Genomic DNA, 21,285 nt, shown 5'->3' on the forward strand with positions numbered 1-21,285 from the left:
CTACCCCAGAGATGAAACCAGCCTTAAGCACTGTTTCTGCAAGGCAAAATTTCAGCTTGTTGCCAACAGAAAAACTGCAGTTTTGGGCAAAGAAGCAAATGATGTCTGCAAATGATCTTGTTTCCAAGCAGCTGTCAGTAACAAAAGAAAAGTAAAATAGAGAAAATCTATGGGGCAGAGGCAAGAAGGTGTTAGGGAGTTCAAAGCTTTTTTTCACATTTTTCACTGCAGCTACATTTCAGAGGGCCATCCAAGCCTACCCTGACAGTCTGTGAGGTCTGCGGAAGCAATTCACCACCAAGCTAACCTCTGCTGTTAAGTTTATTGAAATTGAAAGTTAAGACTTCTGTTAAACTAAAAATAAAAAGAAAAAAAGTAAAAAGAAAAAAAAAAAAAAAGGAGCAACAACAAGTAAGATCCAGCACCTTAGCAAAACAAAATGAACAGGAAGGCAAAAGGGAATCTGTTACATTACTCAGGCAGCTGAACAGGGTGCTGAACTCTGGCCCAGCGATGGTGCATGTCAGGAATCTGCCATGCACATTTCCTGTTTTGCATTGTTTCATGAATCCCAAAGCATATGCTGTGCCACTGAAGTCAGGAAATGCCTCACCCAACTCATTGTTTTGTACATTATGACAATAAATATTAATGATGTAAAATTAGAATTCTTCATGCCAGGATCATCAATCTGTCCCATGGACCTTACTATGGCCAGAAATGTATGACAATCTTTGACTTCCACCTTACTGCTTTAACCTTTAAGATTCCAGTGGAAATTTTGTATTATATTAAACATATTGTGTTATATTATGCAATGTATTTTAATATAATGCATTGCAATGTAATGTATTGCAAGGTAATGCAACAAAACAAATGAAGTAACATACAGTCTGAATTTATGTCATTTAAAAGTACATCACAGTGGAAACATGAAAACTAAGCAGAAAGTTTCTTAGTTTCTTGGACAGGAAACTTTCAAATAAAACTAAACATTCAGTCTATAAATCCAGCACTACTAAAGAGTTTTAAACCATGTGAAATACTTTTTTGGGGGTCAATATGGCTATGTGCAAATTTTATTGAAGTTCAAGATTTCAAGTTTGTAGGCATTTTCCTGAAAACGATGCTTAGCTCCTACTCAAAACCTGATCCACCTTCTGTTGAACTAAGGAAAACATACCCATTGATCTTAAAGAAAGTTGCACTAAACTATGTTTTTATTTGGATTAAATAACTAAAGAGGTGAACTGGATCTTACTTCCATGCTCTTTTTTGAACAGAACAAAGATTCAGACATATCCTCCCTTGTTGTCACAGAATCGTAGAATAGTTAAGGTTGGAAGGGACCTCTGGAAATCATCCAGTCCAACCGCCCTGCTTTAAGCTGGGTTATCAAAGCAGGTTTTAGAGATCAAGTTACTTATCAATCAATGGACACAATGATGTCAATCAGAAAAAGTTATTTGGAAACAAGATATGTCAAAGTGCACTTTAAAAAATGGTGCCATTTCATAATTTCATTTGTAATATACGCTACATATCTTCTTATTAAGATGTGATATTCTCAGGCATCCCATGGGACAAAATCACTATCGATTTTTTTTAATATATGAAATATCCTTTCCTCCAAGAAATCAAATTTATAGTTAACAATGAAAATTAATAAGGGTATTTCTCTGAAACAGTAAGAAAAACAAAAGATTAAAATATTCTGTATATGAGAATCAGTTTATAGTGCCTTAGTGACAGTGCAGAAAGCTTGTCATAGTGTATAACAATATTTCTTGCTCAGAAAGAAAATCATCTAGAGATTTCATTTTCTTTATTCATCATTTTAGAGATTTCTGTCATTATGAGGTTTGTACTATTCTTGTCCACTTAACAGACTGTCAGGAAGGAGACAATAGTATTAATGGCAAAAACCTACAACAAAAGATCAAAGGGGAACAAGTCCTTTAGTAGACTGAGACTGCAATGTTTATATTTAGTTCAAAATGTTTCAGAAGGAGAACTCTTATACCACTAAATTTTTGGATATTAGATCTTTGCATGGTATGTGGAAATAACCAAAAGAAGGAGAAAGTGAGGAAAAGGGATGCTGGAGACAGAATATTTCTTCTGAAATGCTGAGCATCAGGTTGTCAAAGTATACAGTATCAGGTTTTATAAACATGCACAGAACTGCCAAGGATTCCTGCATCTGTACCCATTTACCACTGTAAAGCATCATGGTTTATACTTTGGAGACACAGCAGTTGTGTAAGGAAAATGACAGTCAGCAAAAGATATCTGAAAGAAAAAAATTGAAAGGAGGAACTTATTCTGATTTTTCTGCTGCAAAAAGATGGAACAAAGCATGAGTAACAGATCTTATGAAACTCCCTTTGAATATTAAATGCAAGAAGGATTCATTCAGCATATGTTTACCCTTATCAGAAACTATCAGTCCACACAAGAACAAAATGAACTAGAAACATTATAATAGCCAGGCTCTTGTAAGACTTTCAGCATTTCCCAATGAACCACAAGATGTCTAACTTCTTTCCAGAGCTTACTCTGAATTTTTTAAGATTTCCTCAGAAAGCAGTGACTTGGATTTGCTTTACAGCTGGAAATTGCAAGACAATCAGACTGGAATAAAACAAAATATGTTTAGTGCAATTATCTAACTACAACCCTATAGATGAGTTAGATACCTTTATGACTTTATCCAAGAGGTCAGCCAAGATAAACATTCTGGGCCTTTCATTATTAAAATCTACCATTCTAATTCATCTCCTTTGCTCCTTTATTACTTTAAAATTAACTTGAAACTTGAGTTTAGAATCTCCATTTCTAAGTGTTTCACAGTTACTAACCTAGAACTGACATGGCATGCTGGTTTTAACAGTGGGCCTCACTTGTACACCAGGGAAGTGGTGTACAATATGTAGAAGTAACCCAAAGCGGTACAAACATTTACTTTCATGAGCTTCTCATGTTGAGCCCTTCATTATGCTTACTCCCTGGAATTGCTGTTCAGTCCTTTAAAGCCCTGGTGAATTCATAACATTTGTTATTCCTTATCTTTATTTGGCTTTTTTTCATGACATGAGAAGCTAGTTAAGCAGTATCCTTTCATTCAGCCCTCTACATTAGCACTATTCTAATTTCAGGAGAGATTAGGAATAGAAATTTTCCTTCTCAGCTACTGTGAAGAACTTATCTAGATTCGAAATTCTCAGTAGTGGCGAACATAAAGTAATCACAGGTCACATTCTTCAGACCACTTCAGCAGAAATTGTAGCCTCTAGAGTAGTTGGGACCAGAGAAGGTTCTTTATATATGCAGAGATTTTCAAATGAATGGGAGGCAAGGTCACAATGAATGTAACAAATCCATATAACATGCACATTGATAAGAGAAGAAACATAAAATTGAGCTTCAGCTAAAGTTTTAGTTAAAGCTGAGATTCAGTGATATAGATAGGCTTGTAGATTCCTAATGACTTGAAACTGAGAAGATCTTTAAGATATATATATATATTATTTTGTTATAGAGGTCTGTGCTTTAGAAATATTGGCCTAAAGTCATTTAGATGGCCTAATGTCATTTAGAATTCACAGCTATTTGGTGTAAAACCTGTCACAGAACTCCAGTGAAGATAGTATCATTTTATTATAATGCTATTTATTTATTTATTTAAATCAGAATGTGAGTTTGAGGGGCCCTTCCAACTTGGTATGACTCATTTAGCTTTAAAAACAATTGTGGATTTTCTCAAGTTGATCCTTCACTTTTAACTCTCCTATCTCTTTCCCAGTACCACAAACCCATCAGCTACCTAGTCAGACCTTTGACCTATGTTTTACAAAAAAGATCAGGGATTTCTTCTAAGGCAGAAGTCAACAGCTACATGTAAATCCACCTGCCCGATGCAATGCCATTCAGGGAATACTTGAACAGACATCTTTCCTTCTGAGGCTGACAGACACCCTTGTAGCAATGTGTCTCAAGGACAAAAGGACAAGGCAAATGAGATAACTCCAGAAGTAATCTACTAACAGTCTGAAACCTTTTAATAGTTGGAATCCGCTATTCTTCTGGGGACAGTTTTGCCTCTTTCTAGTTGGCAAAATCTGTTGATAAGGCAGACAGCTTTGCTATCACTATTTTGAACTAACCAAGAAACTTGTAATAAAAGGGAATGTTAAAATATTTTCTTGGGCTTATTTGATTATGTGTGACAGTGGTTAGTGCATCGTGATGTATGCCTTTTTTTTTTTTTTTTTCCATTCCCCAAAGGGAGAAGAAGCAAGTATTCCATTCAGATATATCACAGATTAATGTTCATGCTCTCAGCATTCACTGGCTTCAGGAGTTGTTTATTGAAAATATGTAGCTGCGTCTCAAAGCCAACATTCCCCCAGGGTGTCCATTAGGCAGAAGGGCAGCATAGTTGTAAACAATCTATTTTGTAAAGTCAAGGAATTTGATAGAGAAGTCATCTAAGTAATATTTGTAATTTTTTCATATTTTACATTACATACCTTGCAGGGGGAGAGAAAGAAAAAAAAAAGAATAATTTAAAAAGAGTTACTCAAGGGAAACAGATCTCTCTAATAATAATCTAATAAAGTTTCATTTATTTTTTACAAAGTGGATGCATCATAGAAGCTCTGTCTGTGCCAGACAACACAAGTGGGTTTCATAAATTGGATTGAGAAATACATACCAGGATACAACAGGCCAAAGAGAGGCAACATATACTGGGAAGTTTGTGTGCTATGAGTGCAAAACCTCTGGAGATAAAATATCTGTGCTGAAACCTATGATAAAATTAGGGCATGAAGAACCTCATCTGTACAAGGTCACAAGCGCAGATGGGCATCCACTGTGGCTATGTACCATATGGCTGGTGTTTGCTATGTGCAGATGAAGGCTACAGGACTGATTAAGCACTTTGTGAACAAACAGACCACAGAAGTCCTCTCCAAATATCTCCCTAGAAGTCTCCAGTGCATCACATCTGACCTGACTGCTTTAGGGGAAGCTATTGGGGTTGCCTTCTCCACTTCTTCTTCAGTCAGGTGGCTGTGAATGAGTGCATGATGGTGCTAGCAAGCTCTGTGAGTATGTGAGCATTTTGTGTTATTAGCTAATGAGAGTAACAGCTTGATTATATTCATAACAGTAGCTTAACGAATAAAAGGTTTTCTAAGAAATATTGGCTGTGATATATGTCTCTTTACACATCCACACCTAGCCACCCATCCCGTCCCATATTAGAAGGGAATTTACAATATTAAATAAAATATATAATAATATTACCTGATCAAAATGTTTAAAACTTCCAGTTTTCATCCAGGAAATCATGGGAAAAGCTTGGCATCCAGACACAATTTTGCACCATCCTGAAGTATTAAAATTGAATTTTATAGGATCTATATTTCTTCTGTTACTTTTATCAGTCATACGTAGAGCTAATCAAAGAATGTTAAATATTCATTAAGAAGAATAATTTATAGTAAACATCTGTAGCTGTAGAAAACTCTCTGTAAAAGTAATAATCACATCTTAGAGATGTTCTTGGTTCTTTCCCCACTTTTTTAAAAAATAATTCTTTCCATCAGCCAATTCTGATTTAGTGAAACACCCTCATTTTATTTATAGTATGACTGATATTTTGTTGTTGTTCCATACTGCATTGTTTCTAAACAGGAAAATAATGAATGGTATTTATAAAAATGTTTAACATACCTTTAAGTCTATAATAATATATTTGCAAACTTTCAGCATCTGTAATAATTATAATTATTTTAATGATAAGAGCTAAATACTATTAACATGACCACACCTCCTTTAGCTGTACTGGGTCTGGCTGGGATGGAGTTAACTTTCTCTGCAGCAGCCCATACAGTGCTGTGCTCTGCACTTGTAGCTAGAGCAGCACTGGTATCACACCAGTGTTTTGTCTACTGCTGAGCAATGTTGGCACTGCATCAAGACTCCCTCCAACGCTCCTAGAGCCAGCAGGCTGGGGGTGGGCAAGAGGTGAGGAAGGAACATCACAGGGCAGCTGACCTAAACCAACCAAAGGGATATTCTATACCATATATATTTTAAATGTTTTATATATTCATATCTGTTGTTTTGCAACACTTCATAACAAAAAATGTGGCAACGTGATTTTCTCCCAAACATTCTATTCAATGTAATGCAATTTCATGAGAAGAGAATTTCAGGAAACTCATGTGTTCATGAATATCTAACAGTTCTGCAAAGTGAAATTCTTATGCTGCTTCTTTACCTAAAAATGTATCCAAATTCTGCTGATCTCATTTTTATTATTTTTTTTTAAAGTAGGAATGTTAATCTTTTAGTGATATTGTTCATCATATTCACTTTTTATTTTAAATGGATATTTACAATTGCATACACAACAATTTATGAAATTTTATTTAAGCACACCGCTAATTACTCTGTGTGAAAACCTAATGTGAATTGTTAGGAGGCTCAACCAGAAATGATTGCCTATACCTCACATTTCTAAAATATACAAACAGAATTAAAATGTCTGAGCAGAAATTAAAATATTTTAAAGCAAAAATAATTACCATAATGAAATTAATTCACTTTTTAGAAATAAAATATTTAAATATTTGTTGGATAATTTTGAAATGAAACTTAAAATATTTTTCAATATTTTAAGTATTTCTTTCAAAACTATGATGAATTCATTGCAAATTCACAATTATGTTTTCAATCTAAATAATAATTTCAAGTGAAAATATTTTTATTTGTGGAAAGACAATTCTGTTACTTATTTTGTAATTTTCTGCTCTTTATTTGTATGTTTTATTTTTAAATTGAAACTTAGGATAGGGTTATGAACCTAAATTATGTAGTGTACTGTCCAAATGGACATATTGGACTGTTACTAGTTCACTTTTCCTGCCCACTTTGACCTTTTTGAAAAATGAGAAAAATTGCTATTATTTCATTGGGCAATTGAGGATTCAAACTTAATAAAAACGACAGAGAAATAACTCTTTTCCATTTTCATGTATTCAGGTAGTCTACGTTGACTGTGTCCTAGATGGGGATTGAAAAGATTTTGAGTGAAGTAGTTGTGTAACAGGTCAAGGTAGAGTTAAAACTTACATAATTGCTGGTACACTTGAGCAATGGTTGAAAATGGATCATACCATTACTTATGCAGGAATACATCTATAGCATGTATAAATGTTTGCAGCTCCTGTTTATCTCTATACGCTGAATATAGTCAATATTAGAGAAAACCTTGGTAACATATAGATCACATAGTTTTTTTCTGGCTAACTTCATTGCATTCAACAGTGTCTTGTCACTGCATAATTCTGGATTTGACCAGTATGCTAGTTGTTAGCTCTCCTTCTGGGAGAAAAAAATAAATAAATGAAATTCTGCAAAACTATGCAGATATAAATATGACACACGTCTTAACTGTGTTTCTGTTTTAATGCTTGTAACGTTATAGGAATAAGAAATCACAGAAAACATCACTACATAAAATATCTTCAAATGTACAGAGATATGTTCCCAATACTTGCTGTTGAGGAAAAAAAAAAATATATATATGATTTTAATGGGCTGATAAATCCATTAAATCTTGAGTGCTTTTTAACAATTTAATTCCTGGGAACTTTGTGGCTAGCATTGTTAAAAATAAAGAAGGAATAGTTTAAACTAACTGCTCTGGTAATGAAATGAAATGAAATGAAATGAAATGAAATGAAGAGCCATTGAAAACTAAAATACATTAAGAAATCAGAAGATTTAACTAAGAGACAGATGTTTCTATTGTTGGTTGATGCATCGATGTATTTCACATCTGGCATGCAACTGTGTTCTCACCTCTCTTGTTTTTGAAATGTAAAAAGGGCAGTGGAATAGTGATTAGGATAGAGCCGTGTGTGTACTTGGAAAGGTTTCTACACCTGAAATGTCTGGCCCATAGAACACAGATGTGTTTTGTATAGGCAACCAAAATTTATTGGAATTTGTCTTATGTATAATCAGTTGCAACATGGTCAAAACTGTATTTTCTTGAAATATAGCTGAATTTCTTTCCATGTCCCTTAAACAGAGTTGTCAGAATACCTTCTCATAAATAAGATTGTCCCTTTTACACAAAATATATTTTGCATAATTTTACAGATCTTGGTGTTAGTAAAAGACAGATTCATACGTGTACTGAGCTTCCTTGACCGAACCAATTCACCAGATGTATCATCATTTCCCAGATTAACAAACACATGTGTTTTTAAGGAAATGTAGTTTCATATGCTAAATCTATTGCATAATACCAACCTTTTAAAACTGCATAAGGGTTCATTTTCTCTATATCACTTTTTTTTCTTAACCACACTTCTTTTGTATCCACTTCTGCAAATTCTGAATGTACAACCTCAATGTATTTTTATACAATAATGTAACAACAACAAAAGCATGATGTATTTTGAACAATAATAGACCAACCCTAGAGCCATCGCTAGACTTGGACAATATTCTCAAACATGTCTGCACAGCAAAAGTCTTCACTGTCAACTCTCTACCAAGTCTTTAATTGTCAAAAGAATGTAAAAGTGGTAGTGGTATGCTTCCAAAATGAATGGGAATTATTCCTGTATAAAGACATGCCAAAAACATTTTGATATTTTCCATGTGATGATCAATATTTAGGGCAATCACTTAGAATTCAAAATGTAAAGAATAGTTGGTATCAAATTAAGAAATATATGTAAAGCAAAATAGAAAATAAAACATATGAATCTAGATAGACACACACACCTCTTTCCAGAAAGATAAACAACAAAAAAACAAATAGACTATAGCAGCATTTCAGAGCTGAATAGTGGAACACTTTCCAGGTGCTACACCATCTGAAAGCCACTATCAATATTAAATGTTAACATCTTCTGCCTAGAATAACTTGCCAGTTTCTGTGTGTACAAACCTGAAAGCTGGATAAATGAAAATATGTAGAACTACAGTAAGAAAGCCAAAGTAAACATCAATTCCTCAACAAAACCCTTGGAAAAAAAGAGCAATAAATCTGTATTAAACAAAGCACAAAACAGTAAAAGGCTGCATGACATGAGACAAGAGGGAATATGTGAGAAATAGCACCAAAGACATAGAAACAGCTGTTGCGAGAAATGATAGTAAAACACTTTATCAACTCAACAAGATTCTAAGTGGCAGATTTACGTCAGCTAAAGGATGCATTAGCAAGAAACAGAGAAAGACCACAAAGATTGTTTACCATGTCATCCATCTGTGTACTTGATTTTCTGAGCTTCCTCTTTTTACATTAAATTCAAGTTTCTTGTCTTCACTTTCAAAGCTGTGTTTACCTAACTTCCTCTTGTTTCTGATTTTTCATCTATAAGATAGTTGTCCTTTTTCTGTGATATTTCCGCAAATCCTGTCTCTTTGGCCTGCCTGTGAAAGAACTGAAACAAAGCATCATTGTACTCAGTCCCACCCTTTGCTCAAATAGGGAAAAGCTCTGTAAAAGTGTTATGACGGCGACAACAACAACAACAGACCCCCACTACATTCTTCTTTTCCTTCCTTATTGCCCAGAATGGGTCAAACTTTATCAATGATATTCTTGCCACGCACTTGACTCTTTTCTTAAAAAAGGTAGGGTCTTCACAACCTCCGTACATAATCATTTCAATCGTTCATTTCATTTACTTATTTGTGTGAGAGGTAGCGAACAAACCACTCATTTTTGTTTAGATTTTGTATGTCCTTGAAGATTTTTATTATTAACTGTTCTTCTTGAAACCAGTGGTGGTTTGTTTTGCTTGCTTGTTTGTTTGTTTGTTTTTTACAGCCTTTCAACAGACATGTTTCCTAAATCTCTCAGTTTCTGTTTGCTTCTATATTAACTTAGGTTGGTGCATATCATTCTTGAATTACAGTGACCAGAAGTGGACATGATAACAATGCTGAATAACATGTTTTGTACCCCTCCTAGTCATGTTATTGGGGCTTTTGTCTCTATAGTCCTTTTTGAATATTCTAGTGTCAGTTTTGCCTGTTTCACAACAGCATGGATTTTGCTCATTCTTATTCAGTTTATAACACGGTTTATAATCTAACAAATGGATTTATTTTTTTTTTTAAGAATGTCTTCTTTAGTTTTATAGATGGCTATTCCTCCTAAACCATCATCTGTGAATTTTGATTTTTTTTGAAAGTTTTGAAGCCATTTCAGTGTAAATAGAATAAACTCTAATCTGACTCTCTTTTGTTCTTACATCGCCTCACAATATCTTATTATCTGCAAATGCAAGAAACTAGTCTATTTCACCATCTAAATCTCCATTGAAAATAGTGAATACAACTGGACCCAGAACTGACCCTGTAGCACTCCTATACATAACTACTCTGGAATGAAATAGCTTTTTACCACTTCTGTATCTTTCTTGCTGATTTGGTTAGAGAGCTACAGTATGAGCTCCATATGGTTTATCAACAATGCACTAATGTATTTAGATAGATTTTTATTTTATTTTTTTTTCTGAAAATAGAGCTCAAAATAAGAGCTCAGGGAAAGAAAGACAAAAAGACTATCCAACAGTCTGCTTAACAAAATAAAAGGCTGATAAATGAAAGACAAATCTAATAAAATTTCACTGTTGTGAATTCAAATACTAAATTAGAAAGAAAAAAGCTATATGAATCAAGTGAATTCTCACACTGTGACAACAACACGCATGTCAATAGGAATGTACAGAAAGAAGTAAAATGCAAAATTTAACCATTTTAAGTAAAATCTAGGTGTCAACCTTCAAACCCTTCACCTTTCCTCCTCAAATATTAATTCCACATTTTTATATAGTTTTGAAAGCTACAAGTTTACCAAGGAGAGCTAGACAAATATCTAAATAGCTGTGGAAATAAATACCCCTAGAAAGGAAGTATTAAATGAAATTGATCAATAATAGATGCTGAGATACATCAGAGAGTTTTGTTATCCTTATCTTTGCTGTTATCCATAATAAGAGATGGAAATATTCAGACAGTGTGTTAAGAATAAATTTATGGAATCTTTTATAACAGGTGTAACTTTAGGCAACTGGAGGAAGAAGTAAAACTGCAGTTTTAAAGTACTTTAATTAGGTTGTGTGTGTCTTAATAGCATATAGCCCATACATACATACAGGAATTTTGTTAGGAGTAGAAAAAAATGAAAAGGAGAAAGCAGGAAGCAAGACTGAACCTCTCCCTTCCCAGACACTTCTACATACAGGAAAACAACATACTCTTAGCTCTTTGTGTCTGGCAAGTCAGGAAAGAAGATGTGGAATTCCACAGTATGAACACATCATCAGAGAAAAGTAGAAGCTAGGACTAATAGTAGAAAGGATAATAAAAACTATTTGACCTCCTCTGTCCAGTAAATTAATAGCTTTTTTTTATTATTTTTTTTTATTTCTTTTTTTAGTTTTGGTTCATCCTCAGTGCATTCAGCTCCTTGAAATACAATCTTCGCAATGTGTTAGAAGTTAGAAGAACTGAACTGTGACTGTTCCCCCTGTTCTGGCACTGTGCTGAAATAAAGACCATATTTTTGTTGATGCCGGTAGGATTCATCTTTACTTTGCCTAATAAGATTTCTTAATCAAATATATGTATATGTATATGTATGTATATGTATATGTGTATATATATATATGAGATTTCTTATCCAGATTAGGCTTATCACCCACTGGCCTCAGAATAATGTTCATTCATCCTTAGCACCTGACCAGATTACTCCATCTGAGCTTTGCTGTTTCTAACTGTGTCTGGATTGCATTGCAACTAACTTCACCATCCAGTGGGAGTTAAACTAGCCATTGATGTAATAATTGCAAATACAGCATTGCATGACTGACAGCTCACTTCTACAGCACTGCATTTTGAAGATATTCATCTTTATTACAAAAGTTTTTTGCTTCATAACAGATTTCAGGTTTACACCTATTCCATTTCTTAGTCAGAAGTTTCTGAGTCTTAAGTTCTTGTGTATTGCTGGTTTTTGTTGTTGTTGTTGTTTTTCGTTGTTGCTGTTTTTTCATTTGCCACCTTCAAAGTAGAATTTGATTATATTTTCCATCACGTACACAACTACCAGTGAACTAGGTACAATAATTACCATTTCCCATAGTTTCACAATGGTCTATACTATATATAGAAACTGGTTAGAGTTCTTTAAAAACAAATAAACAAACAAAAACATTCAACAAACTGATTTCTCTTATGTCTTGTTATCTGGACTTTCTTAATTTAATCATGTGAACACTACTTTCTACTTTGAACATTTCTCTGCATGTTTCAGCCATATTTACTGTTTAAAGTAATAATTTCTGTAGGGCTAGATCTGTCTCTCAGCCATCCAGCCTGAAGGCTTTAATCTCATGTTCCACAAAAGAGCCTGGCTCTAATTAGGAAGACTTTTATGATTCCAGTGCTGTGTGTGGATGCCAGAGTTCTCAGCTGCGCAATGTTAGTATTGGTTTTGGATGTAAGTACATGTTATCTTATTCCAGTTTCATTCATTTGGAGGTCATAATCCTCAGACACCTTTATCTACTGTTCTAGCGTTCTTAGTTACAGTATCTCACTCAGCTGCTCATTCTTTTCCCTGCCTAATGGGCTGTTTAAATAATTTCTTTTAATTTTTTTTTTAACCACCACCTTTCCACACAGAATCAGATTATTCTATCCACCACGAGGTTTTTATTGGAAACTTAGTAGTCATGGTTTGTGTTCATGCTGACTGATCTGTTTTTGGTCATGCTTTGCATGTGACTTTGGCTCTCACAGCCATAAGACAAACATCCACGTTTCCCCAGATTTATCCTGTTTTTTCAGGTGGATTACAGTTTCTCTATGTTCATTTGCCCTAGCAGGTTAGGAACATCCTACCCTGATAATAGACCTTCAGAAATCCTGCACTTACTGCTGTCTGGTAAAAAACACAGCTCAAGTACACTGTCCTGCATGTCTATACATGGTAAATTTAATATTATTCCAGAATGAACAGAAGTACCATGCTGTATATATATACACTGGGTGCTTTCTGACATCTCCTGGAAGCAGCAGATGTGCTTCTCCTGCCCACTTACTTTCAAGAAAATTATGTGAAAATGATTTCATATACTCTCTGCAGTTACACTGTGCACACAGAGCAATTCCTATGTAAAACTGAAGTGTTGGAAGTAGTGTTACTGTACTGAACAATTCTATGGTGAATGCATACTTATGTCTCATAAAAAACTGTCGCATTCCACCCCCCCCCCCCCACACACACCCCGTATCTTTTATTAAGATGAGTAATTACAAAGGTATTACAATGAAATTGGTTCAAAACACTTCTTTTTGGAGCCTTCTCCAAACTTCACCCTTGTGCAAACTGGGTTTTCCCAAAGGTTCAATTCATGTTGCTACTTAAAAGTCAGGAAGAACTGTTTGTGATTAAAACAGTTGTTTTTCAAGCAGCTATACTGCATGAGCACTGATTTATTACAATTCTTTGTAATCAGCAAACCATATTTAGGTATATGTGTGCTGAGGATTCAGAACACTTGTCAGCAATCTTAAATCTGAGCAAAATCAGAGCAAGGAAAACTAAAAAGTATAAATTTGTGGTTGGCTGAGATCTGTAAAAAAAAAATACTCTCAAGAAAGTTTCAATCAAATATTTTAAACTCCCTGGCTCCTAAAGCACATCATCTCATTAAGATGATTTGTAAGATGATGTTCCCTTTGAAGAGCCCTGTTATTCAAGGTGTTCCTGGTGCCCCTGGCTGTTTTCTGCCAGGTTTGTCATTTCACAGCCTGCTTCTGAACTCATTATATGAGTAAATAAATGAAACTAAAGATCTCTCAAATGCCTAGACAAGAAAACAATCTTTTGTTTTGGCTTGTTGTTATCAACTGTTGAACCCCACAACCTAGCAAATCCGTTCTCCACTGTGTGTTGGAAGATTTGTTAAGATAAATTTCTCTAAGACATGAGTATTATTCCAAACAGAACACATGGACATACATGAAATTACTGACTTGAAGATAAGAAGCTTATTTGGAGGAAATACATTTCAGTTTAGCTTGATTTCAACCTAGAAACTTGGACATGCAAGATTAGATTTGAAGAGGAATTGCACTTCAGATCTGGGCCCTACTTAAATGATTAGGTGGGGTATAGGTTTAAACCAGCTTTGTTCAAAGTCACTAGACTCAGTAAGGTTTTTTGTTTGTTTGTATTTATGTTTGTTTGTTTTAAAACAAATACAGTAAACACTCAGGTTCACTTTAATAGAAAGTATAAGTTTACTCCAGAGAGAATACTGAAGGGCAAAAATTAAAAAAAGTAAATACCCTCCTTGAAACAGATGTAAATTTTTGTTTACTTCTTTTATATGGAGGCATTCATACAAATACAAATAAAATTTAGTGCTGAAGTCATCTGAGGCACTTGTTTTGACGTAAACTTTTTTACTGCATATGTTATGAAAGGATCTCCTTACTTGATTTTAGATAAGAATTTGGACTCACAGACTCAGAAGAGTATCAAGAAGAAAGAGAAAGATGGTTTTGTTTTCTTGGTAGAGTTACATTTCATTGCAATAAGAAAGTACAGTTATATAAAACCTTTCGGTTTTTAGAAACATTTTGTGCTTGACAAACTGTATGCATGTATGAATTATTTCACAGAACTAGAACTATTTTCACCCAACACTGAAGTGAAATCAACATGGCAGGTGCCTCAACAGTATGGCATAATAACTTTGGAAAGGAAGGAGGAATAGCGAGTGCTAAAATAAAGCTTTACAAAGAAAGAGTGTGATCAGTCTTTCAAATTAGAACATAGAGATGCTTGACCTGCTTTTAGTTAAAGCTTCCCTTGAGAAGAAAGTCACACCAAAAGAAATCAAATTATTTTGGTGAAAAATATTCAATTTATATACATTAAATCTTCCATCTTATCAATCAAGCTGGTTCTTCTGGAAACAAAGACTAAAAGAGGTACAATAACTTTGGAGAGGAAACATATAAAGAGAGAAAATTTATAACCAGATAAAAACAAATGATTGTGAAGCACCCTGTCAGCCATTTGAAAGGAGAATGTTGCCAAAAGCTTTTTAAGTGGAGGTGTATCTCCTCAAAATTTCTGCATCTAATTCTCTTGTTTAAATATTACAGCATAAATTCTTGATATCTTGAAATTATACTGGGTAAATTTCCTTATCTGAAGCAAAAGAAGTTCCATAAACAAGGTAAAATACCAACCTTTCATTTTATACCACTTTTTATTATGGTATTTAGTAAGGATGCTTTTCTTTGAGCTGTCACTGTGACTCTTGCCACCAGGATCTGGCACACTGCACATGTAGGCACTAGTAACAAGGCTCCTGCTGATGCTGAACTACCTGTCCCCAGTACAGCATCCCCTCAGGAGCTCAGCAGCACTCCACTTTCATTAGGTATGTGTTTGCCACTGAGCGGATAAACATATGCTAACCAGTCCATCGAGAAAAAACTCTTTTATAAATATTAATTCTCATGATACTCTTGAGTGTTAAGCAAGTTTTATATCAATTTCACACACAGGCAATGCATGAGATGAAAAGGTGAAATTAGACTGCAAAGTACTTACTCTGAGATTGAAATCTAGGAATACTGTTGGCTTACAATTCCCAGTTGTAGTTGGCAGTCCTTCTTAAAACTGCCTAACACTGAAGTAACTTGATTTAAAAGTTTTTTGTGCAATTCTATACCAATGAAAACTACTAAAAACCTGCCTTGTTAATTTCATTAAGCCTTAACTCCAGTAGTCATCTAGCATAGGTTAGTTTAAAGAATCTCTATTTCCTGAATGTGAAGGATGTGAAGAATGTGAAGCATTATAATTGTGCATACCACAGTTCAATTAATAACAAATATCCCTTATCATTAAAAGCCATACTAGTAATTTATGGAGGTAGTTTGATGTACAGCTTCTGAAAAGTAGGAAGTAAAGTGTTGCTCAGAAACCTATGCTGAAAATAGGATCTTCTTATTATTTTGACTGAAGAGAAACTGGTCAGTATTGACTTTTACTTTCCTGTAGGCGACCTTTTATTTATTTATTTATTTATTTATTTAAATGACAAGAAAATAAAAGCAACAGCAAAAGATATAATTACTGGAATTTTCAATCTTACTATTAAAAACTACTGCCTGAAAATAGAACAGGTAGAAATTAAAATATTGTTCCAGTAAACAGAAGATGCCAACTGTTAATACATATGAACAAGAGAGATGATACAATAGTAGTTTCTGCTTTGTAATTAGATTAATTTTATTTTTAGTGCAAACTTGGATTCAGTTTTTGTTACTGAAGAAGGAATGAAAATTGCAGTTTTTCTAACTGCAAATCTAGAGGAAAAAATGTTCACAGCTACAAAACCAGTTGTAAAAGATAGGCTTCTTAGCACTGTAGGCAAAAGTGGGTTTTGGATCACAAAAAATAGGCAAAGAAGAGGGTTCTGGCGTTATGCTGGGACAAAGATGCTTTTGCTATTGGAGAGACAGGTTCTACTTTGTTTAACATTGTAGCTGGATCTGCTAGCACACAAGGATGAAGACAGTAGCATCTTTAGCGTCTCTCAGATAGTAGGGGCTGGTTTGCTCAGTCTGAAATCTTTTTTGACAATGAAGAGACTAATTTATAGCAAAACTTTTGAAAATCTATTAGGAATACAATTCTAACTCTGAGGAGAGAAAAGCCTTAAAAAGTTTACCAAGAAAAAAAAGTCCTTATCCATCAGCATTTTTACGTAAAGACTGAAGTAGCATTTTAAGATTAAAATATTTTTATTTTTATTTTTCTATCAGATATAGTCCAATAAAGTTCTGCGTTAGAGTTCTTTCTATGCCATTCTCCTGTGGTTTAATGGTAACTGTTGTTAGTCATAACTGTATTTACAGAAAATATTCTTCCCTCATCGTTTCTTCAGGTGAACTAATGCAGTTTAAGACTTAAATTTTGACTTTACCTAACTGAGAAAAGGAGCATTTAAAATCATGGATTTTTGTACTAGTCTGAGGCAACAATAGAGTGTTATGGAAACAAAGGGGAAAAAAAAGGGTCGACCTCCACTGGAGCACCGCATACCTTCCACTAAAGACTCTTTAGATCCTCCTCCCTAAAAGAGCACAGTGCAAGAGAAGTCCAGCTGTCCTACATCATTTAGCAGTTTCATGCCTTCCCTGAAAAATGGAGTGTATATAGAGATTTGCCCATAGCTGGTTTTATAGTACCCTCTTTTATGCCGTTCCTCTGCAATACATTTGGTTTATCTAAAGAGCATTCTTTAAATACCAGCAAACTAACTCTCCCAGAATATGCTGTGAGTCAGACACACACATTCTCTTTTAGTGAGTTTAAGTCACGCTTTCTGAAAAAGTCACGAAAAACCATAACTTTATAAAATCAACCCTGTTTTTTTGATCTTTCTCCTCAAATTCAAGCAGTGTTGGCCTGAGACTTACACGAGCATATTACTTTAAATAGTTGATCTACTCTTTTGATTTTTGTGCTTTTAATCTTTGCAAGCAACCAGAATGGCTGTGACAGTGACAGAATAACGTGAGTTTGTTAGGTATAATGCAGTTGGGTGCAATGTAGATTACTTTGTACTGTGATACCAGTACACTTTGACTCTGACCTTTGTTGTTCCAGGTAAATGTCACTGACATCATGAAACAAGCTGTGGTTAACTTAACCCTCTGCAAACAAAATGGACTAAAATAGACCGAATAAAATCCTAGAATAAAAGCATCCTTAAAAAGAACCCTTAAAATATTGCTTGATGATAAGAAGTATTTCATTTTGTACTTTTTTTTTTTTTTTAAAGTTGTAGGCAATGTTTCTCTAAAGATTCGAAAGTATAATAAAATTGCACATAAAAAAGAATTCTCCTGATAGGACTTGCCAAGTCTGTCTGGAACCAAACCCACGGAGATCTGTCCACCCACTGCATAGTCCTCGGGGCTGAGGCACTACCTCAGCAACACCTATTATGCAAGCCCAGAGAGACAAGTGTTTCATGAGCAGCAGTTCCAGGGGTTTGGGAAGAGCAAGACCTTGATGGCACTGGCAGAAGTCTTATAGCTGGGTTGCCTATTTCCATGGATTTTGTAAAATTTTAACAGATAACATCCTGTATGAAAACAAAGATGCTTCTTCCTTTACAAGCACCTGCATTTCCAGACACTTAGTTGCATGGCATAACAAGAGAAACTGAGAAACTCCCCGAAATCAGGATTGTCCTGGTCACATGCTTAAGAAGATTATTTTTCTTTCATAGTCAGAGCCTCTTCTGAATCAAAATGAAATATGTTAAAGGCATAAAATAACATACGTAAAGTTTAAGAAAAGTTTAAACAAAAAGCCTTAACCAACTGAAACTTCAGGGCATTCCAGGCAATTAATCAACATGCATGCTAAGAAAAATTCTATTACTTGTTCAACTCTCTTCATATGCATTCTATCTTCATGATCCATGAACACTAAGGCGTTTGAGTTTCCACTCATTAGGATTCTCACAGGGACAGTGATCAACTTCAACTGGAGTTGATGGAAAAAGATTCTCGCTAATTTCTAGGGATAAGACCCAAAACACACTGTTTTACACTGTACTCTCACACATCAACTACTTGCAAATAGGAGTTGTTGCACTCAAACTGACAATAATTTGGCATGGGACATTGCTGAAAAAACAGGATTAGAGGTTTCAAAGCTCTGTTACAAAAGTCAGGAAGTAAGAGTACAATGCAATTTATAAGATACACATACACAAAAAAAATTATCAATAGAATTCAAATATCAGAATGCCAAACACAGTTTTTGAAGTCCCTGAAAACTTCTAATCATTCTATCCAGTCAAAAATAGCATGAAAAAAAGTAAATAATTACATTTTCAAAACAAAAAATATGCTTTCGGTTTGGTTCACCATGAGAAGGAAAAGAAAATGAAGTTGTCAAATAATTTATATGCCATGAATCACTTGCTTAGATCTGTTCATTAAACCAAATCTTTTATAAAACACATTGTTCTGTATGAAAAATGTCATTTCTGTTTCTTCCCAGCTGCATAGAGGTCTTCCATTCAAAATTTCACTTTATTCTGCTAATTATGCTTCTTTGTAGCATTAACTTTAAAATATTATTTGAAAGAGAACACACTTTTGAATCAATATCAATCATATTGCTTTATTTTGTCAAGGGAACAGAGGATGCTCAAAGGAAATAAATCTTACATCTATATTAACTTGCTGCCATATAAAATGTGCTCTCTTATTCTGGTCTTTGGAAAATCTTCAGCATTTCTCATATAAGTCTCATTTAAAGGTTTCTCTGTAATGCATTCTCAAAATAACTTATGTTTTTTGATTTAACGTGGCTGTTTTTCAAGAAAGATGGAGTTCAGTGTGATGTAGTGTTTTGGATTTAAATAGTACGGTTCTGGTAGCTGGGGGGGCTGCAGGGGTAGCCTCTGTGAGAAGAATCCAGTAGCTGCTCCATGTCAGATCAGAGCCAGCTCCAGCCAGATCCAAAAGGGGCCCGCCATGGGCCAAAGCTGCATCAATGAGTGATGCTGGTTGCATCTGTGAGAGCAGATTTAAAACAAAACAAAACAAAACAAAACAAAACAAAAAAAAACACACTGCTGTAGAGTGAGGAGCGAGAAACAGCCCTGCAGACACCAAGGTCAGTGCAGAAGGAGGGCAAGAAGTGGTCCACGTGCTGGAGCTTCCCCTGTGGCCTGTGGAGAGGCCCATCATGTAGCAGGCTGTCCCCCTGCAACCCATGGGTCCCACATGGAGCAGATCTCCACGCTGCAGCCTATGGAGAAGCCCCTGGTGGAGCAGGCGTATGTGGCCTGAAGGAGGCTGCGGCCCATGGAGGGCCCCCGTAGGAGCAAGTGATCTAAGTGATCTGAGGGGAGCTGCTGCCCATGGGGGACCTGTGTTGGAGCAGTTTGTTCCAATTTGAATCAAAATCTTGTCTAGAACATCTCTCCTTAAAGGTTGTTGAAAAAGATGTCTTTTCATGTTTAACTCTTTCTTTGTGGACACTACAAAAGATAAAGATTTCATTTTTTCCATTCTGTTGGTAGCTGCCCCTATTATCACTGTAGGTCAGCGAATACTTCTCTAAGCTCATCCAGCTTCCCTTCTACTTTTAGACTAAAATAGATACTCTTTTTAGAACATGATCTGTGAGACCGTTCCATTCCTTTCAGCTCTATTCTTTGTTCTTTTGATAGTCTTTTCATCTGCTGAAGAGATTCCTCAAAGCCATGTCTGTGGTGTCTTGTGAATATATTGAGGATAAATCCAAGTGTTTGAGACAAATTACTGAAAGTATATTTTGCACTTTCTTATGTGTTTACATACTTAGTTAATGTGCTTCCTTTTGAAATAGGTGTGGAGAACAAGATTTCCATGCTCTGGTCTACTGTTATGGAGCCAGACCCCCAAAATTTCAAGGAGAGTTCTTCAAGTTTAGATAAGTCAGATCCTTTCTAGTTTTAATGCACCTTTTAATAAGTGTTTACTTATATTGTGTTCTTATATTCAATACAGTAATTTTCTAGCTTCTGTAATGAAATGTTAAGATAAACTTATTGTGATTGAATGAGTTGGAACATTTACTCATAATACTACACATGGTTCAAAAAACAGAGGTATCTCACAGAGATATCCTCCATTCAATATCTTTCAACCTATGTTTCATAGAATAAGGTTTTGTTACAATACATAGCTAGAGCCTCCCAGCCAGCTTAATAGTTGTACAGTTGACCAAAGCGCTGTCCCATTTGTACAGACAATAATTCAGACCCATTTTGCCTCAATACTTTACTGAGTTGCTATATTACAGTACTTCTACATCCTGACTTTATTAATTTCAAACTTCAAGAATTACAGAATTCTCTAAGGGGTTTAAGCAATACATGGATTACAGCAGTGTATGTCCGTATTAAAATCACCTTCCGTGCCCCATACAGGGTTATAAGAAATTCAAACTACTTCTGGCCAGCCTTAATCCAGAATATTTAAATATATCACTTTAAGACTGGGGCCAACAGTTCTGCTATTATGCCACAATGAAACTTCGCCATAAAGACATATTTCATTTGAACAGAAAACAATGCTTTCTCCTGGATACATTGAAGACAAGATATTGAATCATTGTTATAGTGCATACCAGCA

General features: G+C 34.9%; 1 long non-coding RNA gene across 1 annotated transcript; it reads right to left on the bottom strand.

Annotated features, from left to right (window-relative positions):
- Window positions 1–843: 843 nt before the first annotated feature.
- LOC121071551 lies at window positions 844–9,473 on the bottom strand. The gene is made up of 3 exons (XR_005820690.1): window positions 9,290–9,473; window positions 5,314–5,465; window positions 844–2,292 (listed from the first exon to the last, which is right to left on the bottom strand). It is a non-coding gene; the product is annotated as an uncharacterized LOC121071551 (long non-coding RNA).
- Between the last annotated feature and the right edge of the window lie 11,812 nt (window positions 9,474–21,285).

Source organism: Cygnus olor, chromosome 5 (genome assembly GCF_009769625.2).
Source record: "Cygnus olor isolate bCygOlo1 chromosome 5, bCygOlo1.pri.v2, whole genome shotgun sequence".
Classification (NCBI taxonomy): domain Eukaryota; kingdom Metazoa; phylum Chordata; class Aves; order Anseriformes; family Anatidae; genus Cygnus; species Cygnus olor.